Raw genomic sequence first — 24,581 nt, 5'->3', positions numbered from 1 at the left:
TTATTCTTGTAATTATTTTATCATGAAAATAACACTGTATAATTTTGATACGTCCGAAGCAAATATCGGTATTAACATGTACCTTGATCGGGAACGCCCAAAACCACATTTTGTATTTTGTATGCTTTAACAACCATCTCAAAATTGTAGTTATTCTATTTTTAACTGTTTATCATTTATTTATGTAGTTTTAATGGATTCAAGTTAAAGGTGGCTTTATCATGCATTTACAAATAAAAAGATGTGGTATGATTGCCAATGAGAGAACATTCCACCCGAGTTCCAATGACACCTTTGGCACAACTATTCTTATTTGTGAATGATTGGTTTCAACGTACTGAACAAAAGTATAAGAAGAATTACAAAGGACATATGTGCCCTTACTAGAAAATTTATATCTAAATAATACACTGTGAAGGAATAAGAGAGACAGATATGCCGGTACTAGAAAAATATACATCTAAATAATACTCTGTGCAGGAATACATGTAAGAGAGACAGATGTGCCCTTCCTAGAAAACGTACAATTAAATAACACACTGTGAAGGATTAAGAGATGTGAGATATGCAATAGGGAAACCGGTAGTCAGGGGGTTCGGTCGAGCCTACTTCTGAAAACAAAACATAATATTAAAGACTATTAAAGTATTCAGATTGAAAAATAACTATTACAGCCACAGAATTAAGACCCAAATAAACCCCTTCGTCATGACTCAATTGACTGCCTTCAGAGACTCCCGGGCTACGGATGGGATATTAGGGATAGGATGGAGATTCTTTAGGGCAATAGCAGTTCCTAAAAAGGTATACGATCTATGGGAAGTTACAGTTCCTCAGAGAGGATATATAGTAATCGTCATTATACAAGAAAACTGTGTTTAAATGAAATTTAGCATTTTAAATTTCAAAACTGCTGATCACAACTAAACACTACTTTGAACTTAAAAAACCTTAAAATTTTATATTTAAAGTTGTCACAATATCATAGTATTAGTTACTACTGATATCATATCATGATAATTTTTCCTTAAAAGAGTGACTTAGAACGCGTTCACACTGCCCATGTGAAACATATTTTGTGAACACAAGTCGTATTCAGGGGCGGATCCAGGATTTTAGGTTTGAGGGGGGGGGGGGGGGGGGGCAAACTTAAATTTTCGCCGTGCGGAGCGAGACAAAAATTTTGTTGAGGTAAAATTATCGAAATATTCTTTATTAACACGATTAAGCTGAGGACAACCCATGCTTTGCAAATTTTAGATTTTAGGGGGGGGGGGGGGGACCGCACGCCCATCACGTCCCTTCCTGAATCCGCCCCTGGTATTGTTAACATCTTTGAAATAAAAACTAATCAATTGTTTGACATGCTTTCAATTATATGTTCAAAAGTAAATTAATAGCTGCAAGTGTTTCCAAAATAAACGCGGTGTTTATTTAAAGTTAATGTTCAAATTTCAAATAAACTTGTTTCAAACTTGTTAAAGCCTCAGTATGAACACGGCCTTAGATTCAACTTAACTTTCAATAAAATATCTTTCCCCTATAAATTATATACAAAGCCTGATAAAACATCGATCTATGTTATGACTGTTTAAGGCGGCCTCCATTGTGATTTATTTGTTGGGATTATTAGCCAGTAAATTAGGTTTCCACTCAGACTGCGAACAAGTGTAAATACTTATAAAGTAATTTGTCCGGATACAAAATGACTATAAATTGTTTAAATAAACATCGGATTGTGAACGCCATAAAATATTTTGTAAATAGTAAAGACAAGATTTATAATTTGACATGATGATTAGAACGTAATGCTTGCTTCATGTTAAATAACTTAAATATTTAAATATAGTGTTGTTTCTAAAATAAATAGAAAACGTTTTACATAGATAGAAGTAATAAAAAGACAGCAAGGGAACAGTTATTATGGGACGACGATGACGATGATAGTGATGATAATGTTGATGATGATATGTTGATGTTTTATGAAAATAGATAAAATTGAGAATGGAAATGGGGAATGTGTCAAAGAGACAACAACCCGACCAAAGAGTAAAAAACAGCCGAAGGCCACCGATGGGTCTTCAACACAGCGAGAAAATCCCGCACCCGGAGGCGGGCTTCAGCTGGCCCCTAAAAAAATGTGCACTGCTTTGTTCTAGATCGACACGCTGAGCCGGATATTAATGTTCGCGTTCACAAGGTATCAAACAGTCATCATGAAGAAGTGTCTGACAACGATCCGATCAGCCTTTTCACTTATGGCTATGTGCTCCGTAATTAGCGAGAAGCATGAAATACTAATTTTAAAGTCTTTCATTCGACTCAGCCAGGAATTGAACCCAGAACCTCTCTGCTACCTTTGAGATTATCATGAACCAAAGAACTAACAACAAATCGGTTTTGAAAACATCAAATGCCAACGAAAAATAATCTACATTTATCAAAGTAGAATAGAAAGTGGAAACGGGGAATGTGTCAAAGAGACAGCAACCCCACCAAAGAGCATATTACAAGCCGTAAAAGCATTCTGAATCCCCGGGATAAATATTTCTTGAAATATTGGCGACAAAACCTTATTACCTCTGACAATTTTTTTTAAATAATAAATGGCAATTTAATGTATACGAAATATTGACAAATTTACAGAAACTACAAAACACTGTTGGAATATGTAAGAATGAGAGGCGTTTTAGAATGTCTAGAATAATTAACAAATAAAACGTGGTCGTACCATTTGTATAGACAAAAAACGTTAAGACATCAATTTTTTTTCTTAAGAACACTTTTTATGCATTTATGCCAGCATAGACAAGTAAAAAATGCAATATGGTAATTTATTTCATAGTTATTATAATATTAGCAATTGCGTACAATACTTCAATTCTCTATCAATGGCCATTAATTATGGAAACCGTCTGCAAAATAACAATAATGTTCGTTACCATCCCCTCCCTCCTCGATACCACAATGAATCAAATAACTCATTTATTGTATAGTATTGACCGTCGTTTTAAACTAACAATTAGATAATAGATTAAACAATAATAATGCTTGTTAGTTAGTGTTGGCGGCTAATCTGGTCGCAGTGGCTGATCCAGAAATTTTCATAAAAAGGGGGGGGGGGGGGGGCACTGACTGTCTAAGAGGGGACCCGCTCCAGTCATGCTTCAGTGATTCCCTATATAATCAACCAAATTTTTCCCCAAAAAGGGGAGGGGGGCCGGAACACCTGCGCCCCCTCCCCCTAAATCCGCCTCCTGGTCGTCATTACGTCTGTTAAGCAAACACCATTATTCATTTGAAAGTTCGAGCATAGTATCAAATTTGTACTGATTTGTCAGGATTTGTATTCATAAAGAAAGTTGAACTATACATTTTTTCACTGTTCACATTTAACAGTGTACGGTGATTACTCCGATTTCATGTCCACATTTGTTTCTGTCTCATAACAAATAAGAAGGTGACCAATCATAGCAAAATGCGGTATAGGTTTTGCTCATTGTTGATGGATGTACGTTGACCTATAGTTTTTAACTTCTACGTCATTTAGTCTCTGGCTGAGAGTTGTCTCATTGTCAATCATACCACACCGTCTTATTTTTTGGAAATAAATCAGGCTTTTTATTTTATCGTTTGAATTGTTTTACATTTGTTATTTCGGGGCCTATTATAGCTCAATGAGATATGGGTTTTCCTAATTGTTGAAGGCTGTACGGTGACCCACAGTTGATCACTTCTACTTCATTAGGTCTTTAGTGGAGAGTTGTCTAAATGGCAATCATACCAAATCCTTTTTTTTCTCATACAAAATGTATACAAAACATAATCCCAATGTATTCAAACCCTTCCACATAGAGACCATAAAAAGTAAATTGATGTTTAATATATCTTGTATTAACGAAGAATATCATATATCTGGATATATAATAGTAGATTTAATTACTAATTTCACTTCTATTTTTCCATATTTCAAAGGGTAAGTATGCTATACAATGCTTCAACATTTTACAATGTAATATGCAAATAAACTTCAATTTCAATAATGGATGTAAAATCGTAGGAGTTTGAATATCAATTTCTTCTTCATTTCGTACTAAAGAAAACTATTATTTTTCAGTAAAATATTTTGAATTCTTGTATTTTGCCTGAAATGACTAAAATAAAGGGAGTTGATAATACATTGTCGTGGGGAGTGTTATTGGATACAGTACATGCATTAAATAGTTGTCTTTTAATTAAACTTTATTCCCAAAGATCGAATTCTTATTATTAGGAAAAATACTATTTTTCCGTTTCTAAGTCATGATGTTTGTCCTATCGACCCTTAAAATAACATACCAGATTTATAAATGAGAAAATTTCATTGTAAAAGTAATAATTTGTACTACTCAATTTCTAAGTACATCGAAACTATGGTGATACAGAATGCAAATTACAATAGAAGCGTAGATCTTTTAATACAAATTATGCACTTAACATCCCGTTTTTACAATATTTCAAAAGGGAGTTAACATTCGTTATTTGTCACAGACAACATGAATTATAAAGTGAATACATGTAGTGCATCTCGATTACAACATTACCAAGCAAACTTATTCAAGAAAAGGTAGTGTTGAACGCGAAAAACTCTATAATTCTATAATATAATGGAATATAATAAAATAACGTTAAAAAAAACCCCGAAAATATCTATTTATTATATTTATGTCTTTGATTTGATGACTGTTCATATTATTTAACATTAACAATGCATGGTGGATACTGCAATTTCATGTCCTCTTTTTTTTTTTTTTTTTTTGGGGGGGGGGGGGGAGAGGGGGGATGGGCGGTGGAGTCTATAATTTTGCAAAGGCTTAAAAGGTAGCAACAACCGAGAGTAGAAGTAGTCTTTCTAACATAAATGCTTTGCAAAACTAAAACTAAAAATTATAAACTAATTGCAGATGGGAATGTGTGGTAACTCTATAGGCTTCCTGTAGAAACTGTTTCAAAACGTAGAATATCTTTATAAGATACCAAAAGATTTTTTATATTTCAAAATTGCAAGTATCTAGATTGGTACAAATACTATAAATTTTCAAAATTATGTAAAACTTTAATATCATAGTACATGGAAGTGTACGAAACATTACACAGATGTGCACAAATATGTAATGCTACGAAAAGTAGATAGAATTTTTAAACAGATTATCACCTTGAGACCTTACATCTCATTACAAAGAACATGCAACCTTAAAAAAATGTTCAAAACTGTTTTATTTAAATGATTTGTTTACTTCAATGTGACCTTGTGACCTTAAACAATTCTTAAACGTGACCTTGTGACATAAGGGAGTGTCTTACTGGCGACTCTAACTAATAATGTTAACGGTTTACAGATGTTTGTTCATTAGTCAATTTCATATTTCGTCAGTAAGCGTGGCCTATCTTTCTCCGGTTTATACAGCAACCAGGTAAACAGCTGATTATGACTTGTCCTGTTGAAAGCAGACTGATGCAGTTTCCACACGACAGAACAATTATTGTTGATCAATTACGGATAACAGAAATAAATTGAGTCTTACATTAATATGACGAATTACTTATAATTGGGTTGTTTTACCTTGAAATAAACTTTCCATTGTGTTTTAAGCAAGTGGTATTAGTTCATACTTAGGCTTAATTAGTACAACCGTAGACACATTGATAAGTATTGTAAGAAAACGTCAATGACTCAGCAAATACTGAAACGAGAAAGAATATACCAAGGTGACGATCAAAAACCGGAAGTCGAATAAAACAAATCACACGATTGAAAAAAAAGAAAAACGACGCAATGACAAATATCATTTCGCAAAAGACCGACTAGTATACATACAACACATTACACGAACCTCACAAAAAAGTGAATGAGCTCACATCCTCCTAAAGCGTTAATTTATGATTAATATTTTAACGTTTTACGTAACAACCTTTATCAGGTTCGCTTGGGATCAAACTATTTGAATAGTCAAATCCTCAAAACAGAAAAAGAACTATTAAATATTTTATAATACAGAAATTCCATTTAAATTTCATTAGAACCTAACCACTAGCTACATTTTATACTAATAGAAACTTTTATATGTCAGCATATTTTCAAGGTTTTTTTTAGGGCCATTGGATTTCTCTTTGAATACTTTCACATTTTTTGTATTCCTTTTATATGTTACTACAGAGCACGAGGTTTGCTCATTATTGAATGTCTTTACGGTGGCCAATAGTTATGTATATCCTTGGTCTTTTGTGGATAATTCACTAGTTTAATTGGCAATAATATCATACTCCTTATTTGTATACTAGTATTGATGTTTCCTGCTTAGCTTCAGTTAGGACTTTGTAACCCTCATAGTCTTCAACTTAAAATCTAGAAATTTTTAAATACTTTATCCATTTTTATGGTTAAAAAAACATGTATGATGACAACTTGATTGTCATTCGTAAGTAGCTAATCTGATTTTTAAAACACCGCCTTTATGTACATACAATGGATTATCTGATTCAAAGCTCTTGAATAACCCACCGACGTATCATAAAATATAAGCTCTCCAGTGATTAAGATTCTAAAACAAGCTAACTGTGCCTAATGAAAAGATATCAGATAGCCATTATTTTGCATGATTAGTTTCGTACATTGTTTTCGCATTTTTATTGTCCTTAATGTTTCCTCGTTGACACAGACGACAACTCGGAACACTTCTGTCCTCCTATTGTTAACAAGGATTTAATTTGTAGCTACATTGTTTACGAGATATTAACCGGGAAACGCGAGATTTTCTATACAGTCACACTGAGGCAATTCGTCGATAAAACATTAATAAATAACATTAATTGATGAGGTTTGATTACTTCATTGTCTTTGATCTTCTGAAACAAATATTGCCTTCTGGAAGACATTATATTTATAACTACAGTTGGAACGTTTTTGTTTATATTTCTTGTGTTCACTAGAATTCTGTCGTTTTTGTTTATTTTTCTGCTAAGAATTATAGCAGTTACTAGAGTCCGCCTGAATGCTGACACTCAATTCTTTTAGAAAAGAAATAACTGTACGATGCTTATTTGTTACAATGATTTTAATTTCTTATTTTAGGAAAAGGGTAAACAGTTCCTTTTTGGTTGTATTGTTTTTCACGTATTAAGCAGTCTTTATCTTCAGTAGTTATATGTAGTAAATCAAATTCCAGTTTAGATTAAAACTAAATGTCAACTGAAGATAAAGATGTTAAGAAATAAACATTCAAAGAGCAATGAGTGTTTTGCTAAACCATGCAGATCTGAATATTGGTTTATCATTGTCATTTTCTTAGTTTCTTCTATTACCTATTCTCGGACTTCTTTTAAACTGAGTTTTACTGTGCATATTGCTGTGTGTTTGTTTATTACATTGGCTAGAGGTTTAGGGGGTGTTGAGATCTCACAAAACATGTTTTACCCCGTCGCATTTTTAATCCTGTCCCGAGTCAGGAGCCTCTGGCCTTTGTTAGTCTTATATGTTTTTTTTTTAAATTTTGGTTCATTTATATGTTTCGGAGTTTAGTATGTCGTCCATTTTCTCTGAACTAGTATACATTATTGTTTAGGGGCCAGCTGAAGCCCGCCTCCGGGTGCGATATTTTCTCGCTGTGTTGAAGACCCATTGGTGGCCTTGGGCTGTTTTCTGCTCTTTGGTCGGGTTGTTGTCTGCTCGACAAATTCACCGTTTCCATTCTCAATTTTATTCTTCGTACTCTTTGTTGCCAGAAACTCAAATACCGGTATCAACTAGCCAATTATTCCGACTAATACATACAAAACCTGAGTTATGTTGAATACAATAGCCAAACTGGGAGACAGCAATTAGCTATTATAACCAAAGCACTTGAGTGCAAACTTATCATACTCCGCCGCATTATTTAAAAAGTAAAATAACAAAAATACCGAACTCCAAGGAAAATTCAAAACGGAAAGTCCCTTATCAAATGGCAAAATCAAAAGCTCAAACACACCAAAAGATTGGAAAACAACTGTCATATTCCTAACTTAGTACAGCCATTTCCTTATGTAGAAAATGGTGGATTAAACCTGGTTTTATAGCTAGCTAAACCTCTCAATTGTTTGACAGTCGCATAAAATTCCATTATATTGACAACAATGTTTGAATGTTAAATGACGTCCTAAATCAAGAACCTGTAAATCAGTAATTACCGTTGGTTGCTGTCTAGGTTAAGAAAGACGAGATTCACTTGTTGTCGAGTATCGAGTTGCGAGTTACAAAAGTTACGAAAGTCGAGTTGCGGGTTACGAAAGTCGAGTTTCGAGTTACTAAAGTCGAGTTGCGAGTTAAGAAAGTCGAGTTGCGAGTTACAAAAGTCGAGTTGAGAGTTAGTTGCGTAAAAATGGGGAAAACGATTTTATTTTTTTGGCGTACTTCTTTTACATTTTGGAATGATGATTGCTTATAGAATTGTAAACAGCATTGTTGATTCTTTTTGTTGTTTGGACTTCATCTGAGTCTCGTGTAAAAAAATGAATGGATTGCTTACATAATCACTACGCAAAGTATGGTTATTTTCTGAAGAAACAGATAGCCGGTTTAATTATTATCAAATTTCATAGCTAGCACCGTCATATTAAACGTAAAGGGAGATATCAACTAAACTATAGTACATATATGTAAAAGACTCCTTCTACAGATTTCGTTAAGAGTGGGCTCTTTGTGGCAGCTGCAGAGGCAATATTTGTTAGGGACCCCAAAATATATTTTTTTTGCGTCTTCTCTAAGTTAGGAACCTCTAGCCTTTGTTGGTCTTGTATATTTTTTTTATTTTGGTTCATCTATATGTTTCGAATCATAGAATGGCGTACATTTTCTTGATCAGTGTACATTGTTTTTCGGGGCCTGATCGGGACTGCCTCTGACTTGACTTTCGTAACTCGCAACTCGACTTTCTTAACTCGCAACTCGGCCATATCAACTCGCAAATTGCAACTCGACGATAAAAAAAACCCTCTAGAAAGACATACGCCACGGACAAAAGACAAGCACACAAACAACAGTCGAGTAAGCAATCCGAAACTAACAAAAAAAAAAAAAAAAGAGTAAGCAACCCGAAACTAACAAAAAAAAAAAAGAGTAAGCAATCCGAAACTAACCAAAAATTGGAGGTGATCTCTATGGTCTGAAGGTGCCATCCGTCATGTAGCTCAATTCGAACAAGTTTACATCCGGTTATAAGTCATCGATCTCATGCATAAACGAGAACATTGGCGATATTCCGAATTGACTGCATTTAAGTAAAAGAAGACTGTCTTTCTTCCCGTGTCTAAATCTCAAATACACAGTAAAGTCATTTGTTCACAATAAAACAAGTTTTGTATGTGTGCATTTTTGATGTTGTTTTGTATTTTTTTGTTGTTGTTATTTTTTAGTTTTTTAATTGTTGTTTTTTCATTGCCAAATTTAAAATTTGAATGATCCATTAAAACACTTATTTTTCATACAATATTTTTCAATTAACCGTTTGGCTCAAAGTATTTAGGGTTAGTTAAACAATATTAAAACGTAGACAACTTTACATCATAGATCTGTTTTTATAAAACAATTATTTGCATACTAATGTTTCCTAATATACAAATATAGATTATAAATGAAAACATAATTAACTATCTATTTTAAAAACACTTTTAGTAAATGTGATCTTCTTAAAATGGATATTAATTTTAAATTTTGCAACTTATGGTATTTGAAATATCATCAGTTTCAATATTGGATTTTGTGTGGGGACTAATTCAATTTAAACAAAGTAAATGTGATAGTGTAAAACTATTCTTCTTTATATGATGTTAATCTAAATGGTTAGATAATATGTTTGCATCAAAATGTCAGAACAAAAGGAAAAAGAAAAGTGCACGGCCAATTGGTTGTGTATCTATTTCATTGATAAGGTTACTGGCGAAACTAACCATAACGTCCACAGTAACAATGGATTACGTTTATATAAAAATAAGGAGATGATGTATGATTGCCAATGAGGCAACTGTCCACCAACGTTCAAAAGAAGTGGATGTAAAGAATTATAGGCAGCCGTACGGCCTTCAACAATGAGAAAAACCCAAATCGTATAGTCGGCTATTGGAGGCCCCGATATGAAAAGTATGAAATAATTCAATTGAGAAAACTAACGGCCTAATTTATATAAACAAAAAAATTTACGAAAAACAAATATGACAGACATGAACCAACGACAACCACTGAACTACAGGCTCCTGATGTTGGACAAGCATATAAAGAATGTGGCGTGATTAACCTGTTTGTGAGCACAACACAAAATAAGAACAAACTATGAAATCAGTTGAAAATGTGTATTATTTAGAAATAGATGTTTTATAGACTATAAAAGATGGCTAAAAATCGAAATTTCAGTAATTTGGCACACCATGGTTATTTCTATCAATAAATAAATAGGAAAAAAATTCCGAACCAAAACAAAAATTATACTAAGATAAAAATGTGTTTTGTAATATCAAGAGTAAATTAAGTCTATCAGTCATAACTCTTTATTCAGTACTCGGAGTACAAAATCCAAAACGCCAAATTTTGCGCTCCAAACGCCAAATCCAGTATTTTAGTGTTTTCTGAGTCTGAGTACGTAAACCGTACTCGGAAGTTTTATGATCGTAAGCGCTGTTGTGTCGACAGGGTATCGTAGCTGTTGTGTCGACAGGGTATCGGAGCTGTTGTGTCGACAGGGTATTGTAGCTGTTGTGTCGACAGGGTATCGTAGGTAATGTTTTCAACTGTTACATGTACTGTTACAGTTACTGTCATGATTTTATGTTCTTGACTAGTGCTTGGTTGTTTCTTTTTGTAATATCGAAACTAATCACGACTCGAGGAAATTTAGAGTTTTAGATTTAGCTTGTCAATAATATTGTTGTGAATACCGTACTGTAATGACCTAGCGATGCAAGTATGCTTTTTTTACTTGTATAAAATTAGGAGGTAGTTGTCTTTAAACCGTATCTTCATGAAGGGGTTTTCCATTTCCTCCTGAGAGGGTCTGGAAATGGGGTCTTTTATTTCTGTATTCTCTAATTTTTTCGACCATTTTTCATTATAAATTTTGCCCATTATTCCGTATTCTTTATATTTTAGCACCCCGTAATTTTCATTATTTTGGTCTATTTTTCTCTATTCTGTTAACCACATCCAGACCCTAATGTATTCAAACTATGTTCTATTTTTAAACATATGATCTTTTAACACAATCAACGTTTTCCTCTTTACATACCTAATCGTTCGATTGCTTCTGAATACATTGTTAAATATCAATATGTGACATTCCTTTACTTTTTCTTTTGTTTGTCTTGTTGGTAAGTCCGGAAACTGTAGAACAATGTTTGTTCTGCCAGGAAACACTTCTAGAAATTAAGTATTCGTTACATAACTGTTTAATGTCACAGATTACAGGTACATGTGCACTGTAAGCACGAACAAGAATCAGATCCAAATGTATTTGCTGTCTCAAATAGTTAAGAGTTTCAAACGAAGTTACATTCATTAAAAATTCATTTCGGTTTCGTCAGTAAAATATAATTATTATAGCCACGTTTTATTTTACTTTTGGTGAATTATCGCTTTTTGATGAATTTGCTTGAAATTCATTTTGGACCAACCTTTAAGACTATTAATCTTGCTGGGAGCATACCTAAAATTATTACTTTAAATTTGTATGTAACCTAATTTAACGGGATACTTTTTTCTAGCGCATACTAGTACTGAATAAATAAAATCTGTTGGGGAACGGAGCACTCCGGCCTCCTCCACCAATAAAAACTGGCCGCTATTGAATAATCATTAATGCTAAAAGTGGCGTTAAACACCAACAACATATCAAAGCAATCAATCAATTATAATCGAGAATGAAGAGTAAATGTTTCCCCATTTGTGTATCACCTGAATGATGCTTGCATTTTTTTCTACTTTATAAAAAGTCCATTCATAAGAAAGAAAAATAAAATTGAGAATGGAAATGGGGAATGTGTCAAAGAGACAACAACCCGACCGAAGAGCAGAAAACAGTCCAAGGCCACTAACGGGTTTTCAGCACAGCGAGAAAATCCCGCATCCGGAGGAGGGCTTCAGCTGGACCCTACACAAAAATGTGTACTAGTTCAGTGAAAATGGACGTCACACTAAACTCCGAAACATATAAATAAACTAAAAATAAAAAAAAAAAAACATACAAGACTAACAAAGGCCAGAGGCTCCAGACTTGGGACAGGCGCAAAAATGCGGAGGGGTTAAACTTGTTTTGTGAGATCTCAACCTGATTATTAGTTATAAAGTAATGTTACTACATGTAGCTAACGATACGGGTTTTGTTCATTGTTGGTAAAGCTTTGGTCATTAATGTGGTACATAACACTACAGGCAGATAACTCTGTAAAAATCAGCTGAACGTTTTGATCACGTTCTATTGTTAAGGAAATATTAAGCTTCTCAATGATCAAAATTAGTGTTTGTCAAACTGCTATATATCCAATGAAATTTTTCCGATAAAGTGTGTGGTTCAAGTTTTTTGAAATTTTTATATTTTTGTCAATGGGTCAAAGTAAATACTTTGTCAAAATTTTATGAAAATTAAACGAGCCAAATAAATTTAAGTCAAGGTGTTTAGTACCACCTTAATGGATAATCGTCCAGAAATGAGGATCATGCCACATCCTCTGATTTGTATCTATTTGATTATCAATGTAACTAATTAAACGTATGAAACTACACCAAGAATTACTATCGAGACTATACAAATGTTTGGAATTAACTTCGTGACTCTCCATATAAAATGTTTGGATGCCATAGATAAAATACGTTTATGAGCCATAGATAAAATACGTTTAAGAGCCATAGATAAAATACGCTTAAGAGCCATGGATAAAATACGTTTAAGAGCCATAGATAAAATACGTTTAAGAGCCACAGATAAAATACGTTTAAGAGCATCAGAACCTTAAAGTTGATGCAGATTTTAACTCCTACTGCTGTTTTAAGGTGCGCAATATAAACTTTATAACTGTCAATTTAATGACTCAAGCATCGCATATGTATATTATATTGTTCAAAGTGGCTATTAGAGTAACTACTAAATTCGTTTCATTTATCGTCAACCATCTTATGAGTGTGTCACGATCTTAGTTTATACGTATTACCAGGAAGTCAAATTGCTATGTGATTAATTGAAAGTCAAGACGAATGACAGAAATATTTCCTATATAAAGTGCACGAGTCGAGATTTACCTTGTAAATTAATTAGTCATGCAAAATTGACAGGGAAACTCGATTCAATTAACATAAACCCACGCAACGACACGTGATACCTTGTTGACTTCTGGTACCTTTCAATGCACTTCACATCAGTACCAGTCTTGTGTATAGCCAGGAGCCTGTAGTTCAGAGGATGTCTTTCATTGCTGTCTGTCTTAAATGTTTTTCGTCCTTTGTTAGCTTACAAGATGCATTTTATTTTCTCTTTTACTTTGTTTCACTTATTTTATCCCGGGGCGTTTTAAAGTTTACTATACGCTATTGCTTCGCTCATTGTCGAAGGCCATACGATACCTGTTGTTGTTGACATCAATGATCTTTGGTCACATGGACAGCCATGCCACATCTACTTATCTGTTTATACATGTAATACAATTGTACTAGATACTGGGGTTATTAAATAACAAGATAAGCCCTGGACTAAAAGTTATGATAACATCCCTTCTAATAGTTTTATAGAAGGGCAAACTGGCTATCTTGTGGTACCTTTAGAACATGACATTTGCTAAAAAATCCAATTATGATAACAACAATTTTGTTCTAAAATACGTCAATGAAGTCAACATATAAGATGGTTAACTTCCATTTAAATTACTAAATTTCTCTATTAAATAGAGATATATCAAACAATTGACAGAGAAAGTTATACAAAATTTTATTTTGGAAGCAGGGCGATTTGGTTTATAAATCTTATGACTTTTATGTCAATTTATATTTTGAAACTTTGTAATTGAACTTTATTTTGTGGAACATATACATATCAAATTCACAGCTAAGACCACAATTAGAAATGAGTTCTAACTTCTGAGTAAACGGCAAACCACAGAATAAACATGTAATGTAAATTGAAAATTATATTATAATAGCGTGTTTCTTTTAAAGCCACTGTTCTTATACAATAATAACAAATGCCTTAAAGATGTTTCTTCTATTTCTTTTATTACCCATTGATATTCAAGATAGGATTATAAGCAGTATTTTTGTATTGAACTCAGGATATCAAAGTATTTCAATATATAAAGTAGCATTTTTTTTATTGTATCATCACACATAATACAAAGATAGAAAATGTAGGTCAGACGTTAATATCCGGTGCGATGAACAGATATGATGGCGTCATCTTCTCACGAATGCGTCGGAATTCGTTATTAATTCATTAAAACAAACACAATTATATTAAAATGTCAAAGAACTATTGTTACTGTTTAAGATATAGTGAGGGAGTTTACACATTTTACAGTCATCTTGGACTGCAAATGATCTGCAAAGATATTTTTTTAATGAAATTGGCAAATTTTAATTTGGAATCGTGTCATTAATTTGCATATGATGCTATTTATATTTATATTCATATTACATTAAAATTCTATTTCACTTTTTTTCAAATATTTTAACAAATACAGATCCCATAGAACCTCCACCCCCAAAAACCCAACACATTCAAATCCAATGTGAAACAAGTCACTATACCATTCTGTAAATAAACAATCGCCAGTGACTTGTTGTCAAACCAATAATGCTTCATTTGAATCGGCAATGAAAAATCAGTTCCAAGGTTAATTACTACCCAATTTGGATATGTTGCTAGAGAATTATTTTATTTTTTCGTACTTGAACAACCAAAATCCCATAATATATAAAAAAAAAATCCATTTATATAAAACAATAAATATACAATATTTGTAAATTGGACGGAAATATAACAGCTATTTGTACAAGATTAAGAAAGAGAGCGAAAAGCGAGGTTCGTCGAGTTTTTCTCTTAGTTTGCTAGCGAGAACACATATATTTTTGGCGTTTCGAAAATGCATATAAATTGTGTGTTTCTTGCAACTTAGTCCCGACACTAAAACGTTCAGATTTTCATTATTCTATTTTTGTTCAATATTAAAAAAAATCGACTTAGGCTTAAACAAGTAAAATGACGAGGACATCAAAATGAACTGGGGCGTAAACAGAAGTTTTAATATTACCGTTCGCTCAACATAGAAGCAGGATAACAGAAGACGTTATTAAGAACAAATACAGCAATATTATTTGTATATTGGTTATTTGTTCAATAATTGATTGATTGCAGGATGAAGTCATTTAGCTTTGAAATTTCCAAATTAATGCATACCGCATCAGTAGTCTCAATGTAAGTGTACACGTGCTCGTCTCGAGTGCGGAATATCGATAATTCGATTCCTGGCAGAGTCAAATCCAAGAGATCTCCACCAAGAATGCGTCTGTTATGATTAAGATTGGTTGGATCGGACTTACACTAATGTGTCCGGGGAGGGTCACATATTTTGTGTGGGCTGTTACCTGTCTATGTTTATATAGGAATAATGCCACGAGACCACCCGTCAATTTAACTTGTCTATGTTTATATAGGAATAATACGACGACACTACCCGTCAATTTAACTTGTCTATGTTTATATAGGAATAATACGACGACACTATCCGTCAATTTAACTTGTCTATGTTTATATGGGAATAATACGACAATACTACCCGTCAATTTAACTTGTCTATGTTTATATAGGAATAATACGACGACACTACCCGTCAATTTAACTTGTCTATGTTTATATAGGAATAATACGACGACACTATCCGTCAATTTAACTTGTCTATGTTTATATAGTAATAATACGACGACACTATCCGTCAATTTAACTTGTCTATGTTTATATAGGAATAATACGACGACACTACCCGTCAATTTAACTTGTCTATGTTTATATAGGAATAATACGACGACACTACCCGTCAATTTAACTTGTCTATGTTTATATAGGAATAATACGACGACACTATCCGTCAATTTAACTTGTCTATGTTTATATAGGAATAATGCGAGACTATACGTCGATTGAAGCGCGCGTCTGCATATATAGTGTATATCCCAGTTGATATGATAATTCAGTGCTTGCATTTTCTATCATGATTTCTTTGATACAGGGTTGCTCCTTTCAAGGAAGCTATTAAACAAAAATTCCAAATTGTGGAGCTGTGAAGTTGAAATCATCCCTTCGAAAATTTTAAAGACGCCATCACGAGTTGGTTGACCGTTATGGAATATCTGTTTTACAACTGACGACGGATATGTTCCAATTGTCGTAACCATAATCTTGTCCTGTTTTCCTCGAATACAATTTACCAAATTAGACTTATCATCGGGTTTGAACTTACATGAGCAACAAGAGGGGTGCAACATATGGAGCAAGATATGCTTACACTTCCGGAATACCTGATATCACACCCGGTTTTTGGCGGGGTTCATGTTGCTCAGTCGTGAGATTGTTTATGTTGCGTTTGTATACTGTTGTCTTTTGATCGTTTTTCAGTTTTTGACAAGTTGGTTTTCGACTTATCATTTCGAATATCTCTTTGGTATCCTTCGCCTCTATAGTTGAACTTATTATTATATGTAGGATTAATACTACTAGACTACCAAGCAATTGAACCTATCTTTGTTTATGTAGGAGTATCCGTCAATATAACCTGTCTATGTTTATCCATTGAAATATTACTATAAAATGTTCTAGCAAGTGAAAATGTGACATTAGCTTCCCCCATGCACAATTATCATTAATGAATATGGTCAATAACTGGCCATTTAATTAATCTTACTTGATGGCCGAAGCCAATGACCAGAAATAAACTATAGGAATCTTGCGTACAATATGAAACAGAAATATCATGTATTTACATAATTTGTGTTTGGAGACTCTTTGTTTTTGAAATGAAGTGGAAGGTTATCAGATTAAGAAAACGATGTTCATTCATAAAAAATCTATTTTCGTAGTTTCTTACAGTTTGTTCCTGCATTTAAAACACTTCTTGCGCAGGCGATGATATTAAAGTACATATTCTAACATTGGATATCACCGTGTTCACTGTATCATCAATCAAAGTTGGCTTTGACTTCCCGAGAACTGAACATTATATAAATAACACATAGCTGAGAGGGTGATAGAGCAGATTGTTACCCCGAGAAAACGTTGTTAACTAGGGCGAAGCCAAGGTTGACAATGTCTTTTCGAGGGGTAACAATCTGCTCTATCACCCTCTCAGATATGTGTTATTTAATTTATTATACTGAATGTTCTGTTATTACTGTCTATTAAATTTCAAATTCAAAGTAATAAACTATGACGTCTTGTACATAACAACCATCCGTATTTGATAAAGCGCACACTTGATCAAGCGTCTCCGTGAAGGGTAATAGAGTATTTGCCATAGGATAGAGTAAATTGTCTCCCTCGTATTAACCAATCAAAATCTGGCATTTTGACATGAAATATAATATATAGAGATGTAATAATTAATAAACTTATTGCAACTTTGAAAAGAATATGATAACATACGACTTCTGCAGGAGTTACCCTTTACACAAAATGTTACTGATTACTACTCAATAGCGTGAAATGTTACATGCATGATCAGGACGATATCCTACATTAGTCATAAGACTCCGAGCTGTACTGGCTAACACATGAGTCAGACTTTTAACGTGATTACTCACAAGGTAATAATCAAGATTTTTTATTTTATTCAGTCATATTATTCAAGCTCAAAGCCAATCAGTATTTTTTCAAATTGTTTAATTGCCATGGTCTTGCCAGAGAAGCGTCAAATATTCACAACCTCACGCACTCTTTATACGCGTATGTGGCTACAAGGACACTATTGATGACTACTAACATGAAGAGGGAGGAGGCAACATTTTTATTTTGTACGTTTGACGTTTTGTTAAAAGTTATGCAAGAAAGTTTATGCATTTTAAAATTTAGTGTAAAACGCAATTATAATTTTCTAAATATATGATGTAAAAGATAAACATTTGACATTTAGACAATTTTCTCCACTTTCCAAGTTTTACAAGTTGAACTTTGGACCCAATTTGTAACATTCTATAATAATCCAATGACAATTCTATCGTGAAATAAGAAGATAGATGTGAAGTATACGTCAACTAAGGAAGCAAGCAAACAACAAAAACAAACACAGCAGACACAAGGTCTGGTTTAATTTGGTGTGATAAGTTGTACTGTTCAGTAGTTTTGGCGATTCCTGTTAACGTTTTTATATATTATCTAGTAGTTACTATATGGACTTCAAAATACTCCTAAGTTCCGTTAAACGTCTTGTGTATTTGTGATTCTTCGTCTATCGGCTGGACTGTACCTTGCTTTGAGTGCCGAAATAACGTTTCGTGCCCATGTAATATTATATTGCTATATTTAGCAAAGTTTATCCTTGTATGTACTTGATTTTCCTTAGGAGTGCATCTAATAAATTGCAAGTCGGACAGAGATATCATAAAACTAAAATAGATTCGATAATTTGTAGATTTATGACTACGTTGATGGCATGGGATCACGCCAAATATTTTGATTATATCACATTATTGGCGAATATTATTATTATGTTGCATGTAAAAATAATCCGGAATGATTTTTTCTATTCGTCATTAATTGTAGGAGATGCGGGGTACTTTAATTGAACAGGAACCCAACATGCAACAAAATGCAAAAAAAAAAAAAAAAAAAAAATAATAATAAATTAAAATAGAAAAAAAAGACAAACTCTCTCTCAGTAAAACTATTGATCAGAATCACTGGTGCAGCAGCCATGTGTTTACCTGGTTTGAACAATAGGAGCCATTTTATGTTTGTCCATCTAATATGTAATATAGTAAAGATTCCTGTATGATGAAAAAAACCACACAAACAAACAAATTTAAATGAAGGCAAACAACGGATGCAAACAAGTACTTGTTAAATCTAAGATATTCCGGTCTAGTAAGGTATGTACCTTTTCGTCCACAAAAGACTCACCAGTGACACTCGAATCAAAAAAAGTTAACAGACAAAATATAATACGAAGTTGAAGAGCACTGAAGAACAAAAATTCCAAAGGTCTTTTTTTTTTTGTAAAGTTTTGGTTCTTCCACTAATCGATATTAAAAAGGGAAAGGTATTTATTTCAGAAAATTACTTAAATCCTCATGTAAAATAGTCATGTGACTGTGCCAACTATAGAACTTATTCCGTGGATGTCTGAAGCTTTTATATCAATGTCATTTTTATCATTTGGATAATTTGTTGTTAATCGTCGATCTTTGATGTTCTTTTATTTTATTGCTAAATTTTCAGGATTCAGGGCGATTTTCAGCTGATTATATTGTATAGAAAACTTGTCTTTTGTTCAAGACCTTATATTCTTGTCTTTGTGTGATCTCTGTCTCACTGCCTTATTCCCCAGGGCATCTTTTTCATAAATTGATATCAATATGTATAATATAAAACCTTTATTGGTCTCCATCAAAGCAAGCAAGGGATCTGAATACTAAACTGATCCTTAACATAAATTGTCTGTATACGACTCGTCCTGAACATTCAATATTTGACGCTGAACGTGAAGCAACCGGCAATCAATCAGTCTATATACGATCAATTATGACGGAGAGGGTATAAAAATGGGGAGATAGACGGGGGTGTGATGGTAACCTATCACATTTTTTAGTAAAGTGTATACTAAAGTGCATTGCATTTACGGAAGTCTGGGTTAGGGAAAATAAAATGATCGTTAAATTTAAGATGACTGGTGTTAGTACTGCTACTTCATTAATGACACATTAACCTGCTTACACCCATCACGCGACTGTTTGATTCATTTAAATCGGGAAATTCTTCTCAATTGTCAACTGCAACGTTTCAGGAAATTTGAAGTAAATATTCATAAGGAAGTGACACACTAATAAAGAGAAAACCGGGTGACCTCCGTATCGTGAGGACACAATAATAAAGAGAAAACCGGGTGACCTCCGTATCATAAGGGTCACAAGGAAACACATAAAGTGTTACATGTAAGTATTGTTTAAGTATGCTTAAAACGTTTTCTATCTTATTCATAATCGTTTAATGCAGTGACACATTTTGAAAGAAGTAACGCTACCTCGTATCTGATTAATAATCTATACACAGACATATATTTAAAAAGTGTGGCTGGTTACATAATCTGCACGGTTACTAGTTGCCAGTTGTGTAAATGACATCACATTTCGAACATTTGAAATTTAAAAGATTTGACAAATGCATATAAAAAGTGCAGAAATGAAAGTAAACAAAAAAAGTTTGAGATACTTCAAAATTTTAGCAATGTTACATGTATTCTCACACATGTAAATAACAATGAAGATGGAAACAAAGAGTAAAATGTAACAATTATGTTTACTAAGGCGTTTGCAAGGCAAAATGTTAAATGTTGTAAAAATGTCTACTTAATAATCATTTCTACTTATTTTGGTCTCGCCTATTACAATTATCTCATATTCGAGTCAACTATTTATGTAGGTTCATCATTGTTCATGTGTGTAATTTCTTTGTATAAACATTTATATTTCAAATTTTTCAACGCTTGACCAAATTGGCACCAAGAAGTCCGAAATTATTGCACCTTTTTTCTTTGCAAAATTTTATAGCGTATTCATGGCGTGAATTAAAACATTTCTTTAAACTTTTATTTTTGCTTATATATATTCTTCTGTCTTTCAGCTTACATTCCTTCCCTTTTGATACTATTCTATTAGTACTACAAACATGAAGTTCTCGCATTTGTTAATGAAGAAATTATTGTTTGTTGTCGAACATTCGCAATTATTAATATGGGCATTATTTTTTGAATTAAGAGTAGCCAATACGGTTAACATATGAGAGTTGGGGATTGTGGTCCAAGAAATAACACATTTATCAACTGAAATCAATAAAAATTTACATTGTACAAGTATATCAAGGACAGTGCGGGCTAATACGTCAGGTCATGTTCAAGCAGTACGAGTTTCCAATACCATATTTATTCTCAGATGACAGAAAAAAAGTTTCGAATAACCCAAAGAAAACGCAACTCACAGTTCCTGAATCATATTTACATACATTTGATGAACATTTATAGATATTCAAATGTTATTTCCTATTTATAAATAAAGGCAACAGTAGTATACCACTGTTCAATAGTCATAAATCAAACCAAAACCGAGGGAAACACATCAACTATAAGAGGAAAACAACGGAACAACAGAAACACTGAACTGCAAAATTTATGAAGATTTTTACCAAATTTATTTTGTTATAATACGTGACATTTCAAAGTTTCGTTAAGTACCTAAAGTTGGATTGATGAAGAGCAGGATTTTTTTTGGGGAGGGGGGGGGGGGGGGGAGATGTTGATTATTTCCGTTTTCTTAATTCTTAGGTCCTTTTCTCTCTTTTTTTTTTCTCTTATTATTCTCTATTCATTGCATATACCGCCCAATGATTCTCTATTCTTTTTTTTCTCGATTCTTTATTTTGTTTGGTATATATGCAATATCTCTCTACAGCCGCAAATCAACGTTTCAACGACTAACAGCAGTATGCCATTCAAGTTTTCCCTCTTCTTTGTTTGGGGCCAAAGGTTTCCCAAAGGAAGCAGAAACTATTTGAGGGGTCGTTAAGCTGCCTTGAGTGAAATGTTTTTCTCTTTTTGACGTACACTCATTTTCGAGTAGATTTCAACATTTTGCGGCATTTCTTCCTGTCAATGTACCGTCCAGAACATTCCTATTTTATTAATTGTTTATTTCTTATCGGCCTGAACAGGCATGACATATTTGCCACTCGATGTTTACCAAGCATTTATCAATCAATCGATTTATTTTGACTTTGAAGCTTTTTTGTGTTTTTGTTTTTCTAGATTTGTCGAATTTAACGATTGAAATGGTGACGGAGCTGTTTAATTGAAGGAAAATATTATTTAAGTTATCTGACATTTCATAGAAAGTGACTTTTTCTTACAATAATTCAACAGCTCAAATAGCAGAACCTTTCATATGTTCAGTTTACTAAATGCTTATGAAATTACATCGATTGGTAATCACTCTTTTCTTGACCAGACAAACATCTTCAACAAGAGACATGAAGTCATACATGTTAAACATATATAACTGGTATATTACATTACTATCTGTCTCACTGATCTCATTTGACATTTCCGATGATGGCATAATTTATATAATACACCAGCAACAAGTAGTAATACTATCATCAGAGAATATGTACTTTACTTTATGTTAAAACCTTCTGTTATAATTTCATTAACGCAATCATTGGTATCTATCAAAATTGACCCGGACTGAATTTGACTATTCTTTTTATGTCCCTTTTGGCAATAATTACGAATTATTTAAGGAATAACTGTAAATGTAATATTTTTCTGTCTATGAAGAAATAACATAAAAAATATGGTGTACGCGGGTTATCTAAAAGTGTGCACCACATTTTTAGGTTATTTCGAATAGACAGAAAAAATATTACATTCATTCCTTATAATCTAATTCTAAATTCCATTTTTAAGGAGTAAATTTAAAAAAAAAACGTTGGTGACGTCACGGTCACATGACAAAATTATGTCTATGAGCTGATAGACAAAACACTTTCAGCCAATCAGAAGACGTGTTACATCCAAAATTAAATTATTTCAGTATAATACAAACATGACTCTCTTTAGATTTGAGTGTTGCAGATGAAGCTAGAAAAATTCTTCCAACGCACGAAATTTATCAAGTCATATATTTTATCTTTTTTTCTTGTACAATTAATAATACTTGTTTTTGACCTCTGCTCGTGGACTGTTAGTTTCTGAGTGAATCATCAGGCTAGTTGCCAAGACTTTTGTACTGGCATGACAATAAGGATATGAAGATATTGTTCTATTTAAATTTGATGTTATAAAAGTTTTAACTCAGTTTGAATTAAGGAAATTATCTCCTGAATGCATGATGCTGATTCCTAGCTCGGGGTCGGCTTTAATATTAGTTCTTTATGGTTTAATCAGCTATTCTACGTTTGCAATAGGTTTTGGGCTTTCAAATATGTTTACCTCGAGCATCACCGAAAAGACATTAATTGTCAAAATGGACATCTGGTGAGGTAAAATTTGTACCGTTAATGTTGTTGCTATTGGAGGGGGAAGACGGTGTCGGACGGTCAAAACGATACTTCTAAAGGAAGATAGTTAAACTGATATAATAAATAAAACAAGCTTACCTGTAACAAAAGACTGTCTAATAAAATAACCACTGCTATAGTTCGTCAATAAAACTAAAACTAGAAACAATGTCTTGGATATGTATAAGGCTCTCTTGCTTGCCATCATAATATATATATATTGTTGTTTCTTCTTTCCCCTTAATCGTACTTTCGTCTCTCAATCCTTTGTTAGATAAGCTTTTGCCGTTTTCAGTAATATTTCTTTTATTTCATTGGTATCATACGACGTGACTTATTACAGGGTCAGCAGTTTAGATTACCTGACAAGTTAAAGTTACAAACAGGCGCCCGCTATGAGTTTACTTCACTTCTAATGCTTTCTAAAACTGTGCGTTTAAGTCTCCTTGGTAGTTTACTTCACTTCTAATGTTTTTAAGTTTACTTCACTTCTAATGCTTAATAAACTTTACGTTCCGGTTTCCTTGGAAGTTCACGTTCTTATGTTTCCCTATAAAGTTTAAGTCTCAGTGGTTAATGTCATATCGCCTACTAGTTCGACGGAGGTGCGCGCTTTAAAAACTTAGTCCCGGTGTGGATATAAAAGTTATTACATATACTGGTGATTCGCTATATAGAAGAAAATCCATGTACACATGATCAGAACTGCTCTCCGCGGTGATTTGTCTCAGCGTTTACTGAATAATAATGAACATTTTATAGCAATGCACCTGTTTATATCAATATAATTAAAAAGTTAATGTCGCGAACTTCGCCCTCTCCGGAAGTCATAAATTCCTTAATTTATCCGTAATATTCCAGCAGTTCAACACTATGTCCAAATATGATACAATATGATTGGTTCTTTAAAGTTGAGCTAATATTATCGGTATTTATGGTCTATACCGTTTGTTCGTGTAAATATTTCTGTATGATTTATGATATTCGATATTATTACAGTATAATATACTCTCCCACTCAAAATCAGTCAAATTTATATTCGCAGTTTTATCAATAAATTTATAACTTAAAAAGTAATGCGATATCATTTAAATCGTTAACCTTTCGGTAATTTTATGCATATTTATTTGCTTTTAACAAAAGCACTCATGACTTAAATGCTTAAGACATAAATTGAATTCTAAAGATAAAATTAATATTAATATCAATAATATTTTCTTTTAGCTTGTAATTTAGCTTTCCTCCTGTTCGAAATTGAATTAAATTGTAGTCAAAGTT

General features: G+C 33.0%; 1 long non-coding RNA gene across 1 annotated transcript in view; it reads right to left on the bottom strand.

Moving 5' to 3' along the window:
• Positions 1-24,110, bottom strand: part of LOC127731737 (uncharacterized) — a 29,694-nt gene extending 5,584 nt beyond the window's left edge. The window contains exon 1 of the long non-coding RNA XR_007995721.1: positions 23,403-24,110. This is a non-coding gene — a long non-coding RNA (uncharacterized LOC127731737). The remainder of the gene's footprint in view (positions 1-23,402) is intronic.
• Positions 24,111-24,581: the final 471 nt, after the last annotated feature.

This window comes from Mytilus californianus, unplaced genomic scaffold, assembly GCF_021869535.1.
Source record: "Mytilus californianus isolate M0D057914Y unplaced genomic scaffold, xbMytCali1.0.p SCAF_20, whole genome shotgun sequence".
NCBI classification, from domain to species: Eukaryota; Metazoa; Mollusca; class Bivalvia; order Mytilida; family Mytilidae; genus Mytilus; species Mytilus californianus.
This window is presented reverse-complemented; position numbering and strand designations above follow the sequence as displayed.